At 56.6% G+C, this 9,781-nt stretch overlaps 1 protein-coding gene across 4 annotated transcripts in view; it reads left to right on the top strand.

The window, feature by feature from the left end:
* Positions 1 to 9,781, top strand: part of LINGO1 (leucine rich repeat and Ig domain containing 1) — a 161,217-nt gene that overhangs the window by 24,947 nt on the left and 126,489 nt on the right. For all 4 annotated transcript variants that reach the window (XR_005198339.1, XM_037734937.1, XM_017518604.2 and 1 more), the window contains exon 2: positions 4,056 to 4,109. The gene's annotated coding sequence lies outside the window, so the exon portion shown is untranslated. The remainder of the gene's footprint in view (positions 1 to 4,055; positions 4,110 to 9,781) is intronic.

The following is a 9,781-nucleotide window of genomic DNA, read 5'->3' as shown; positions in this document are numbered from 1 at the left end:
TCCTTCCTTCCTTCCTCCTTCCTTCCTCCTTCTTTCCTCCTTCCTCCTTCCTTCCTCCTTCCTCCTTCCTTCCTTCCTCCTTCCTTCTTTCCTCCTTCCTCTTGCCTTCCTCCTTCCTCCTTTCTCCCTCCTTCCTTTCTTCCTCCTTCCTTCCTTCCTCCTTCCTTCTTTCCTCCTTCCTCTTTCCTTCCTCCTTTCTCCCTCCTTCCTTTCTTCCTCCTTCCTCCTTCCTTCCTTCTTCCTTCTTTCCTTCCTCCTTCCTTCCTCCTTCCTTCCTTTCTTCTTCCTTCCTTCCTTCCTCCCTCCCTCCCTTCCTTCCTTCCCTCCTTCAGCAAGTATGTATTGACTATCTCCTGGGTGCATAGTACAGAGGCGAATCCAGAGGTGGCTGTGGGCCCTTCCTGCCTTATGGAGTTCATGTTGTGATGAGGCACACAAGAAACAAGGCCACACATAAATAGGCAAGATAATATCAGGCGGGGGAAATGCTAAGAAAATTGGGAGAGATTGAGGTACATGGTAGGCATCTTCCCAAGGGTGCCTGGGATGGTAAAAAAAAGGCCTGGGGAAGAACTTTCAGCAGAAGGAGCAAGAGGGGCGAAGACCCTGAGACTGGCCAGTGTGGGAGGGAGGCCGATTGTGGTGGAAGATGATTTTTGAGAGGTGGGCAGGGCCTCGGAGGCTTTGGAGAGAGTTGGGACTCGAGTCTGTGCCACGGGCTTATGGCAGGGTAGCCGCGGGGCCTGATTCTCACCACCATCATGCTGCTGTGGTAGTTTGGGGCCGGGGTGGAGGCAAAGAGCTGAGTGAGGGTGGAGGCTGTTTCAGTAATCCAGGCAAGAGCTGGCCAGGGTGGGCAGAGGAGCGTGGGGGAAGCAGTCAGTTTCTGGTTGTGTTCTGGGGTAGACCTGACAGGGTGTGTTGATGGCTTGGGTGTGGATCGAGGGAGAGAGAAAGTCAAGATGGAGGGCGACGTAATTTGGGGATGAAAATGAAGAGTTCTGTTTTGGACAGGTGGGTTAGATGAGCAAGCAGAGAAGACAAATAGGCCTCTGAACACGAGCTGGTGCTCAGGAGGGCGCTGAGGCTGGTGAGAGGGACCTGGAGGCACAGTGGGGGGTGAAAGCTAAGGAGTGCACAGATGGGGTGGGATGGAGAGGGGGGCCCTGGAGAGCCCTGGGGCCTCAGATGCTGGGGGGGAAGTTAGGTAACAGGGGAGGGATGTGTCAAGGACACCCAGGTGAGGCTGAGCCCTGGAAACTCGGAGATAAAATATCTCCTGATGGAGAAAGCAGTCAGCCATGTCAGATGCTGCTGGGAGCACAGGGACCATGGGGGACGGAGAATGACTATTGGGCTTGACAAAACTGAGGTTTCTGGGGGACCTTGATAAGAGCAGTTTTGTGAAGTGGTGGGGACAGATGCCCAACTGGAGAGGGAACCCGAAGTGAGGGCGTGGAGGCAGTCGAGACAGCTCTTGAGTTTTGCTATTAAAGGGAAGCAGAAAAATGGCAGGGATGTGAGGCCAAGCAGTTTCCCTCCCTTGCTCCCTCCCTCCCTCTTCCTCTCCCTCCTTCCTTCCCTTCCTCCCTTCCTCCTTTCTTCCCTCCTCACTCTTCTCTTTTATAATATTGAGGCAAATTGCTGTGCTCTGTGACTTTGGGCAGACAGCATAACCTCTCTGAGCCAGTTTGCTTTTCTGCAGAGTGGAAGTGACAACCCAGATGTTACTGGATCCGTTGCACAGCAGGTGCCAAGTAAGCGGGAACGGTTCTGAAGCAGTGCTCACATGGGGAAATGGATCAGTACAGATGTGTTTTGGAGGTCAACTTGGTAGCAAGTGTCTACATGTAAAACGTGTATACCTTTTGATCTACCCTTTAGGAATGCTCCCAGAGAAATACTTGCACATGTGTGCAGTGAGACAAGGTGTTTTTTCCGGCTATGTTTGAAATAAAAAACTGGAAACACATGAGCCACATGTGACCTCAGGAGGGAGGATTTGAAGTTCAGCCCTGTGTGTCCGGGGGCCGGAGAACTGTGACTTCTGCTGCAGACAGGCTTGGAGGGGTGGTGGCTGCACTCTTAGTCTGTGTGTCCCCCAGGGTGGTGTGGGCGCCTGAATCCCAGCCTCCTGTAGCCCAGGCCCTTGCTTTACTCATCCTTGGGGGTCTGGTTAAACAGGCGAGAGGACACCCCACGTGGCATGCCTCAGTGCAGCACCACGAGAGCTCAACTGTGACTGTCAGGAGAACATGCTGGAGCTTCACAGCCTGGGTCCAAGCTTTGGCTCCATCGTGCCCCGGCTGCACGCTCGGATGGCTTACGGGTCACCGCTCCACTCCGTACCTCAGTTTTCCTTTCTTTCTTTTGGTTTTTCTTTTCTAGAGATAGAGTCTTATTCTGTCACCCAGGCTGGAGTGCAGTGGCATGATCATAGCTCGCTGTAGCCTCCACCTCCTGGGCTCAGTCGATCCTCCTGCCTCAGCCTCTTGAGTAACTTGGGACCACAGGTGCACACCACCATACCCAGTTAATTTTTTTAAATTTTTTTTTTTTTTTGGCAGAGACAGGATCTTGCTATGTTGCCCAGGCTGGTCTTGAATACCTGGGCTCAAGCGATCCTCCCACTTCAGCCTCCCAAAGTGCTGGGATTACACACGTGTGCCACCATGCCTGGCCCACTTCAGTTTCTCATCTACAAAATGAGGATCAAAACAGCACCCACTTAGGGAGTTGTTAAGAGGATTAGGTGGGTTAAGAGGTACAGCACTCATCCCGGTGTCTGGCACGCAGTAAGTGCTCAGTGAGCACAAGCGTAGTTATTGCTCTGTATGGACAGGGAAAGGTCTCAAACATCTGTGAAGTGAGGAAGGCAGGTGCTCACCAGCACGGAGGCTGTGCTCCCTGGCACATACCCCCGCGTCCGTGTGCACCTCTGCACGTGCACAGTTAAGTTTCACGCCAAAGGGATGGCAGTCAGTACGTCTGGAGAGGTGACTGGGAAAGAGAGTGCTTCCTGTACAGACCACTATACTTGAACCTCTTAAAAAGAGAATGCTTTTGTGTGCTACTTGCATTATAAGACTATAATATGTGAAGGTCGTCATTTAGGCCTTCACCTCCTTTAGGAAGCCTTCCATGACTGCACCAGCCACAGCCCGCCCCTGATGAATCTCCTTAGTGTTAAGAAGCCACATTTCCTCCCGTGGCCACTGCAAGTCAGATGTGTGTGCATGCATGTGTGTGTGTGTGTGTGTGTGTGTGTGCATAGCCTCCCATTTAGCCTGTCAACTCCTTGAGGGTATGGGCTTTGCACTTTCCAGGCTGGACACATCTTCAAGGCCAACAGTTCTCAAAGTGTGATCCCCAGCAGGCAGCATCAGCATCACCTGGGAGCTTGCTGGGAATGCAGATCCTCAGGCCCCCACCCCCTGGGACCTACTGATGGAGACTCTCGGGGTGGGGCCCAGCAGTCTGTGTTTGCGCAAGTCCCAGCACGTACCTGCCTGTACTGATGGGAGGCACGGTGAGGGTCGCAGGGTGAGCCAGAGACAAAGCTGAGACTGGGCCCAGGTAAAGGCTTCAGGCAGATGTGGGAAGGAGGCCCTGGGTACTCCCTTCCCATCAGCTCCTCTGTGCTCCTTGGGACCATGAACCACATGTGGCCTCAGGAGGGAGGATTTGAGGTTCCCTGTGTGTCCAGGGGCCAGAGAACTGTGACTTCCACTGCAGACAGGCTTGGATAGGTGGCAGCTGTGCTGCTGCTCTAGTCTGTGTGTCCCCTGGGGCACTGCGGGTGCCTGAATCCCAGCCTGCCGTAGCCCAGGCCCTTGCTTTACTGAAAATGAAGTCTTGACTCTGGAATGAATGTGACATTTTTAGGCAGCCCGCAGGCTTCCGGAGGGCAGGGTCCAGGTCTCCTCCTGCTCCATCTGGCCCAGCGCATCGGGAAGCCCAGGCTGGGCAGAGACTTGGGTGGGGTTGACTGCAGGACGGGTCTGCAGGCCCCAATCTGACCATCCTCTCACCTCTTCTGCGCTGTCTCTCTGCAGGTATCCCACGGAGGAGACCCGATCTTGAGCCTGGAGCCCTGAACCGATGCTTGAGTGAGTTGAGCAGCCGCTATCTGTCTGTGTTGGTGGGTGCAGCGGGGCCGAGGCGTGTGTGCAGAGCAGCGGCCCTCTCTCTGCCACCCCTTTCTCCTCTCCCGTCTCCTGCAGCCCCCTTTCCCCTCTCCAGCCATGTTCCTGGGGAGGGGCACTGTTGAGTCACTGGGCAAGGTAGCAGGTGGGCAGATTTGGGAATGAGCTTCTAGGAAAAAGGAGGAAGGCGGCTCCCTGATCTGATGGGTCAGGGTTATGAGTGCTGGGGGCCCTTGGAGAGCAGCCGCTGGAGCCCTGGAGAGTATGGGTGCCTGGCTCAAGCACCAGCCAGCCTTGAACATGGGGATCCTGGAGGGACGTAATCCAGGCACACTGCCTGGAGGAGGGGTGATAATTGTGATTAATGTGTGATGGTTGATCACCTCTTTTTAAGTGTACAAGAAACCATCTTCATACTTTAATTAGCTCATTAATCTTAGAACAGCAAAGCGTGAGAGGGAGCAATTTGTTGCCTTGCCGAGGTGGCGAGGTAGGATTTGGCCTTGGTTTCCACTCCAGGTCCCCTGGATCTTACCCATCTCTCTCCCTATACTTTGTCTCCCAGTGGTGGGTCACCTGGGAGGAGGGCTGTAGTTAGACGCCACGCCCTTGGCCACCATGTCCTCTGGCCAGGCCCCCAGGGGTCATGGCATGGGGGTGGGTGCTGGAGGCTGCATCCATGAAGATGTGCCACAGCCAGCAAGATTGTGAGAGGGAGCCCCAGGCTGGTCTCTCGGTTTCTGTCTCTGGCACGACCATCTTTCCTGAACACGCTGTCTTCCCTCTGCTCCACATCTGGGCGCTGCCAGCTCCCTCTGCTTGGAGTATGACTCCTCTGAGAAGCTACCCCACAGTAACTGCCCTCAGCTAACATCCCGTGGGTGGCTGAATGGGCCCCAGCCCCACTGGATTCACCGAGGACGCCGACCTGGCTGAGGAGTTCTGGGGTGGCCGCCGCGCACTCAGAGGGCGTGGAAACAGGCAGGAGGGTGGGCAGGCAATTTGGGGATCTGCAGACACGGGCTTCAGTGGCAGGGGTGCCTTGCGGGGAAGAGCTGGGAAGGGGCAGGCTCCAGTCCAGGAGGCGGGTCGCGGCCAGCGGGGAGGGCTGTCAGTCAGCACACCTGGACGCAGCATCTGAGCACCTTTGATTATTTATGACTCGTGGGATGGCCTCGTGAAATCTTTGAAATAAAAGCGGCCTGTGCACTGGATGAGAGCCCTAATGTGCGTGCTGGGGGGCATGGGAGCCGGGAAGGGGGCGTTATACAAACCCAGGAGCCACGGCTACAACAGCGGCGTCTGTCCTGGTGCAGAGCGGGGAGCCACTGGGCTCTGTGTGCGGCTGGGCCAGCGCAGGGTGTGGCCAGCCTTGGTCAGAGGCTGTGCCTCTGGGGGAGCCACACTCGAGCACTCGGGGGTTCATGCCCGCCTACCGGGACCGCACACGTGAAGGCCACTTCAGAAGGGACCTCGGTCCAGCCAGCACAGCCCAGCTGGCCTGGGGACAGGTTCTTGCTTGGATGGGGGCATTTGCTGGGCACCTCCTGCCACCCCGTCTTCACCACCAGAGTTTACCAGCCTGACATTTTGTGTGCACCTGAGATGCAGACCCAAGCTACCGCTACCCTCGTTTCTAAAACAGGGGAGCGGAACCCTGGGGGTGGGTGTCCGGCCAGTCCCTAAACAACATCCTATCCTTGGGGACTTAATTTTTAGCTTTAAGGTCAGAATGTGTCTGCTGCAAACACTGCTGTTGGTTTTCACCTCAGTCCGGCGTAGAGGGAGGCCCCGCTGCTCTTTCTGCCAGTCCTCCCGTCCTGGGTGTTTCTCAGGAGCTGTGGGTAGACCCAGCAGTAAAGCGTAGAGTGCCCACCCCAAGTCCTGAGCAAGACTTGGCTTCGTGGCTTCTCTGCATCAGTCTCCTCATCTGTAAAATGGGCAGAGCAGTTGTTTCCTCATAGGCGTGCTGGGAAGATTAGATGAGATGAGGCATGAGAAGCTTTACACGTGACCCAGCACGTGGTGAGGGCCTGTCAGTGGAGGTGTTGTGTTTGTCACTGCCTTGTTGGGGGCTGGTGGGGTGGGCAGCAGAGCCAGTTCAGTCTGAACTGGGTGACGTTCGGGTTCCTGTATCCAGGCTGCTGTGGTTGTGCGGGGGAGGCGGCTCCAGCTTCTTCCCTGCCTTCTCCCTCTGGGTGTCAGTGACTGAGGGCTGCCGGGGTAGTGCTGGACAGGAGGGACCCGGGTGTGCGGCTGGAGAGAGCGTGTCCCTGCTTCAGTGACAGGAGCTCTCGGCCACCAGGGTGGAGGTGGCAGAGAGGGATACAATCTCTGGGCCTGGAGGGAATAAGGAGGCTGCTTTAATGGAGCACAGGGAGGCAGCAGTGGCAATGCTGGGCTTGGGCGGGGAGGCCTGGCACATTGGGAGGGTGGCAGGGAGGAGAGTGAGGAGAAGGAACTGGCACAGGCTCTTCGCACATGGAACGTCAGTGGTTCTCACTCAGGAAAGGGATGCCATGATCCCCCTTTCCCTATGAAAAATGGAGGCCCACATAGGGAAGTTGAGTTGACCCAAGTCGCAGAAGAGCGGGATGGAATCCCGCTTCCCATGTCCTGTGCCCGGGAGGGGCTGAGGGCACCAGGAGCAGCGCTGGCTGTAGTGCCAGGCTCTGGCTGTCCTGGGCAGGGGACACGCGTGAGCCGGGATGTGCATGCATGTGCATATGCATTTGTGTGCTGAGTCTCTTCCCGCGTCAGCAAGGAAGCTCTCGGGGAAACTAGGGCAGTGGGGCGGCTCTCTGCCACCTCCTACAGTGTTGGCACCTGGGGGCGGCTTCTACATTGGAGCCTGGTGTCTGGGCCCAGTCTGTTCTCCTGCACATGTGCCTCCCATGACTCTGCCCCCACCCCAGCCTGCCTGCCAGGATGGAGAGGGGGGTCCAAGGGGCTGGAAGATACCCCTGGATAATAAAAATAATTCTCGGCTAAGACGCTGTATGCCAAGCACGAGAAAACATCATTCTCCTGTTATCCAAGGCCAGAGGGGCGGAGTGACTCACCCAAGGCCACACAGCTAGGCAGTTGTGGGGCAGGATTCTGAGCGTAAAGGTGGTGGGAGGTCCTGGGGGACCCAGCTCTGGTTTTTCTCAGTGGGCAGTCCCAGGACAGCCCCTCAAGGCTCTGAGGAGCCAGGACCCTGCCCCAGCTGCCATTTGCCAGTCCTTCTGTGGCCAGGCCTGAGGGAGGCATAGCACACACCTCCTCCCGGCTAAACCTGCCTGCAGGTCCTTCCTGTTCCCATGTTACAGATGTGGAAACTGAGGTTCAAGAGGGCCCCAAGCCCCTCTGACGCCAAAGTCTGGCTTTCTTCCCCCTGCCCTGCTGCTCCAGAGCGTCTTCTGATGCCCTCTGCCTACACCACCCCCTCCCTGCCATTGGTGCGGCGGCCCAGGCCTGATGCCTGCCTGTGTGGCTGGTGTGAAAGGGAGAGCCTGGATCAGTCTGGATATACAGGGGTGGGGAGGCAGGGGCAACCCCGCACAGATGGGCAAGGGGCAGGCGCCGGACAATCTCAGTCTCAGAAAGTCATGTGCACCACCCGAGTCCCTGAGGCAGGACGGGTAGCTACTAAGAACCTGGTTCGTGGCATCAGACAGCATGGCATGAGTCCTAGCTCTGTACCAGCTCTGTGGCCTTAGACACGCTCCTTAAGCTCTCTGGTCCTCAGTTTTCCCATTGGGTAGAGGGAAAATGATAGCAGAACTCATATCACAAGGCTGTTAGGGGGTAACGGCACATTCAGGTACCGCGCTAGGAATGACACCGGCATGCCGTAGGCACTCAGTACATTTGAGTCAACGTCATCAATGTTATCAGCAGGGCTGTAGGACATTCTAGGGTGAGAGTAGGGCCTTCCTGGCTCCGATGTGCGACAAGATGTCAGAGCCAAGAGGGGCAGGGCTGGGGCCTGCTTCTGCCCCCGCTGCTCCCCCCATGACACACCCAACCCTGGACCTCTGAGTGTTTCATTCCCTGGGGAGCAGGTGAGTGTGGAGGGGACGGAGGGGATTTGCCATTTTGCACATGAGCTATTTTTATACTTATACCTACCTTATTCCAATAAGTATTTGTGGGAGAAAAGTATTGTAATACCAAGGTAGACAGCCCAAGGCAGGGGAAAATCGGATGCAACGGGAAAGAAAGGCTTGGGGAGCATTGGAACATGGACACATAGGGTCCAGTCGGGCTGAATGGTTGGTTCTATGATTCCTGGTAGTCAGAATGAAAAGGGAACTATCAGTTATGAGAGCTGTGCAGTCCACAGGAGCACAACAGCAGGGGGTCCCTGAGAAGGAGTAGATTTCCTGGAGGAGCGGGAGCCGTATCTTTCCAGACGTCCCCACAGCCCATAGCAGCTCAGAGGGTGGATAGTGGAGGTCAGATGCCTGGCCTGGGTGTGAGGGCTGGCCGGCTCCAGGCAGGGAGATCCTCTTCCTGCACAGAGTGGCCTGGGGCCCAGGGCAAGGACCACTGGGCCGGGAGGGTGGGGTAGGCACGGGGCCACTGTCCCTGATGCTTGTCCTGCTCTGCCACCAGCTCCCAGCCCTCTCAGTTTCTAGATTCTCCCATCTAGCTGGGTCTGCACATCTGCAGGCCTGGGCCTGGGACCAGCTCTGCCTGCCCTGCTCCCCTCCTCAAGAACCCTCAGTGTCTCCTTGTTGGCTGCACCTCCCTGTACCTGGCCTCTGATCTATTGTCCTGAGCCTAGCTTAGCCCTTGGGGCTCCTTTGCGCCCCCTTCCCTGCAAGTGCTCGCTGACCTGAATGTGCCTCCATCATCTCCCCACTGGCACCGAGCTGCCCAAAGGCAGAGTGGAGTCTTCCCAGCTTCCCTCCCAGTGCTGGCCGCCCCCCCTAGTGCCAGCTGGGCTCTTGGGTGGATGTGGATGCCATAAACCTTGCAGGGAAGGAGGGTTAAAGAGAACAGACATTCAGCCATTTACAGAGGGTGGGTTTTCCACTTTGCGTATACTTGGCCAAGCCCAGACCTCAAAACAGCTCTGTGAGATAGGACAGCAACAGCAGACCCAGAGTAATGCCTGGGTCTGTTCCCTCAGTGCCTGCTGTGTGCCAGGCGCCGTGCTAGGCATGTTACAAATAGTTACTTATTTAACCTTAACTACAACCCATGAGCTGTTTTTGCAGAAGGAACTGAGGCGTAGACAGAGGATGAGAAACTTGCCCAAAAGTGCACTGTCCTTAGGTGGCAGAGTAGGAATTTGGACCCAGGCAGTCTGGACTGTATTCCAAGCCTTTGTCTTTGTGGCTGCTCCCATGGGCAGGTGAGGGAGAAGCGTGATGCCCACAGTGCAAACGTGGAAATAGCGGCCCAGAGACCAGGAGGCTTGCCTAAGTTCACACAGCTGGGAGGAAGTGGACGGGGTGGGTTTCCCATTAGCTCCATCTAATCCCCCAGCTGGAGCTGGAGCTGCCTGGAGGCTGTGGGGAGAAGGTAAGAGTGAGGCTGTGAGGGCTCAGAAAACCCTCTTCCAGGTATGGCCTCTGTGCGTGGCACCCACTCCCAGGCCCCAGCCCCAAGCCCCCAGCCCCGAGCCCCCAGCCCCCAGCTCTCAG

Source organism: Cebus imitator, unplaced genomic scaffold (assembly GCF_001604975.1).
Source record: "Cebus imitator isolate Cc_AM_T3 unplaced genomic scaffold, Cebus_imitator-1.0 Scaffold689, whole genome shotgun sequence".
Classification (NCBI taxonomy): Eukaryota; Metazoa; Chordata; class Mammalia; order Primates; family Cebidae; genus Cebus; species Cebus imitator.
This window is presented reverse-complemented; position numbering and strand designations above follow the sequence as displayed.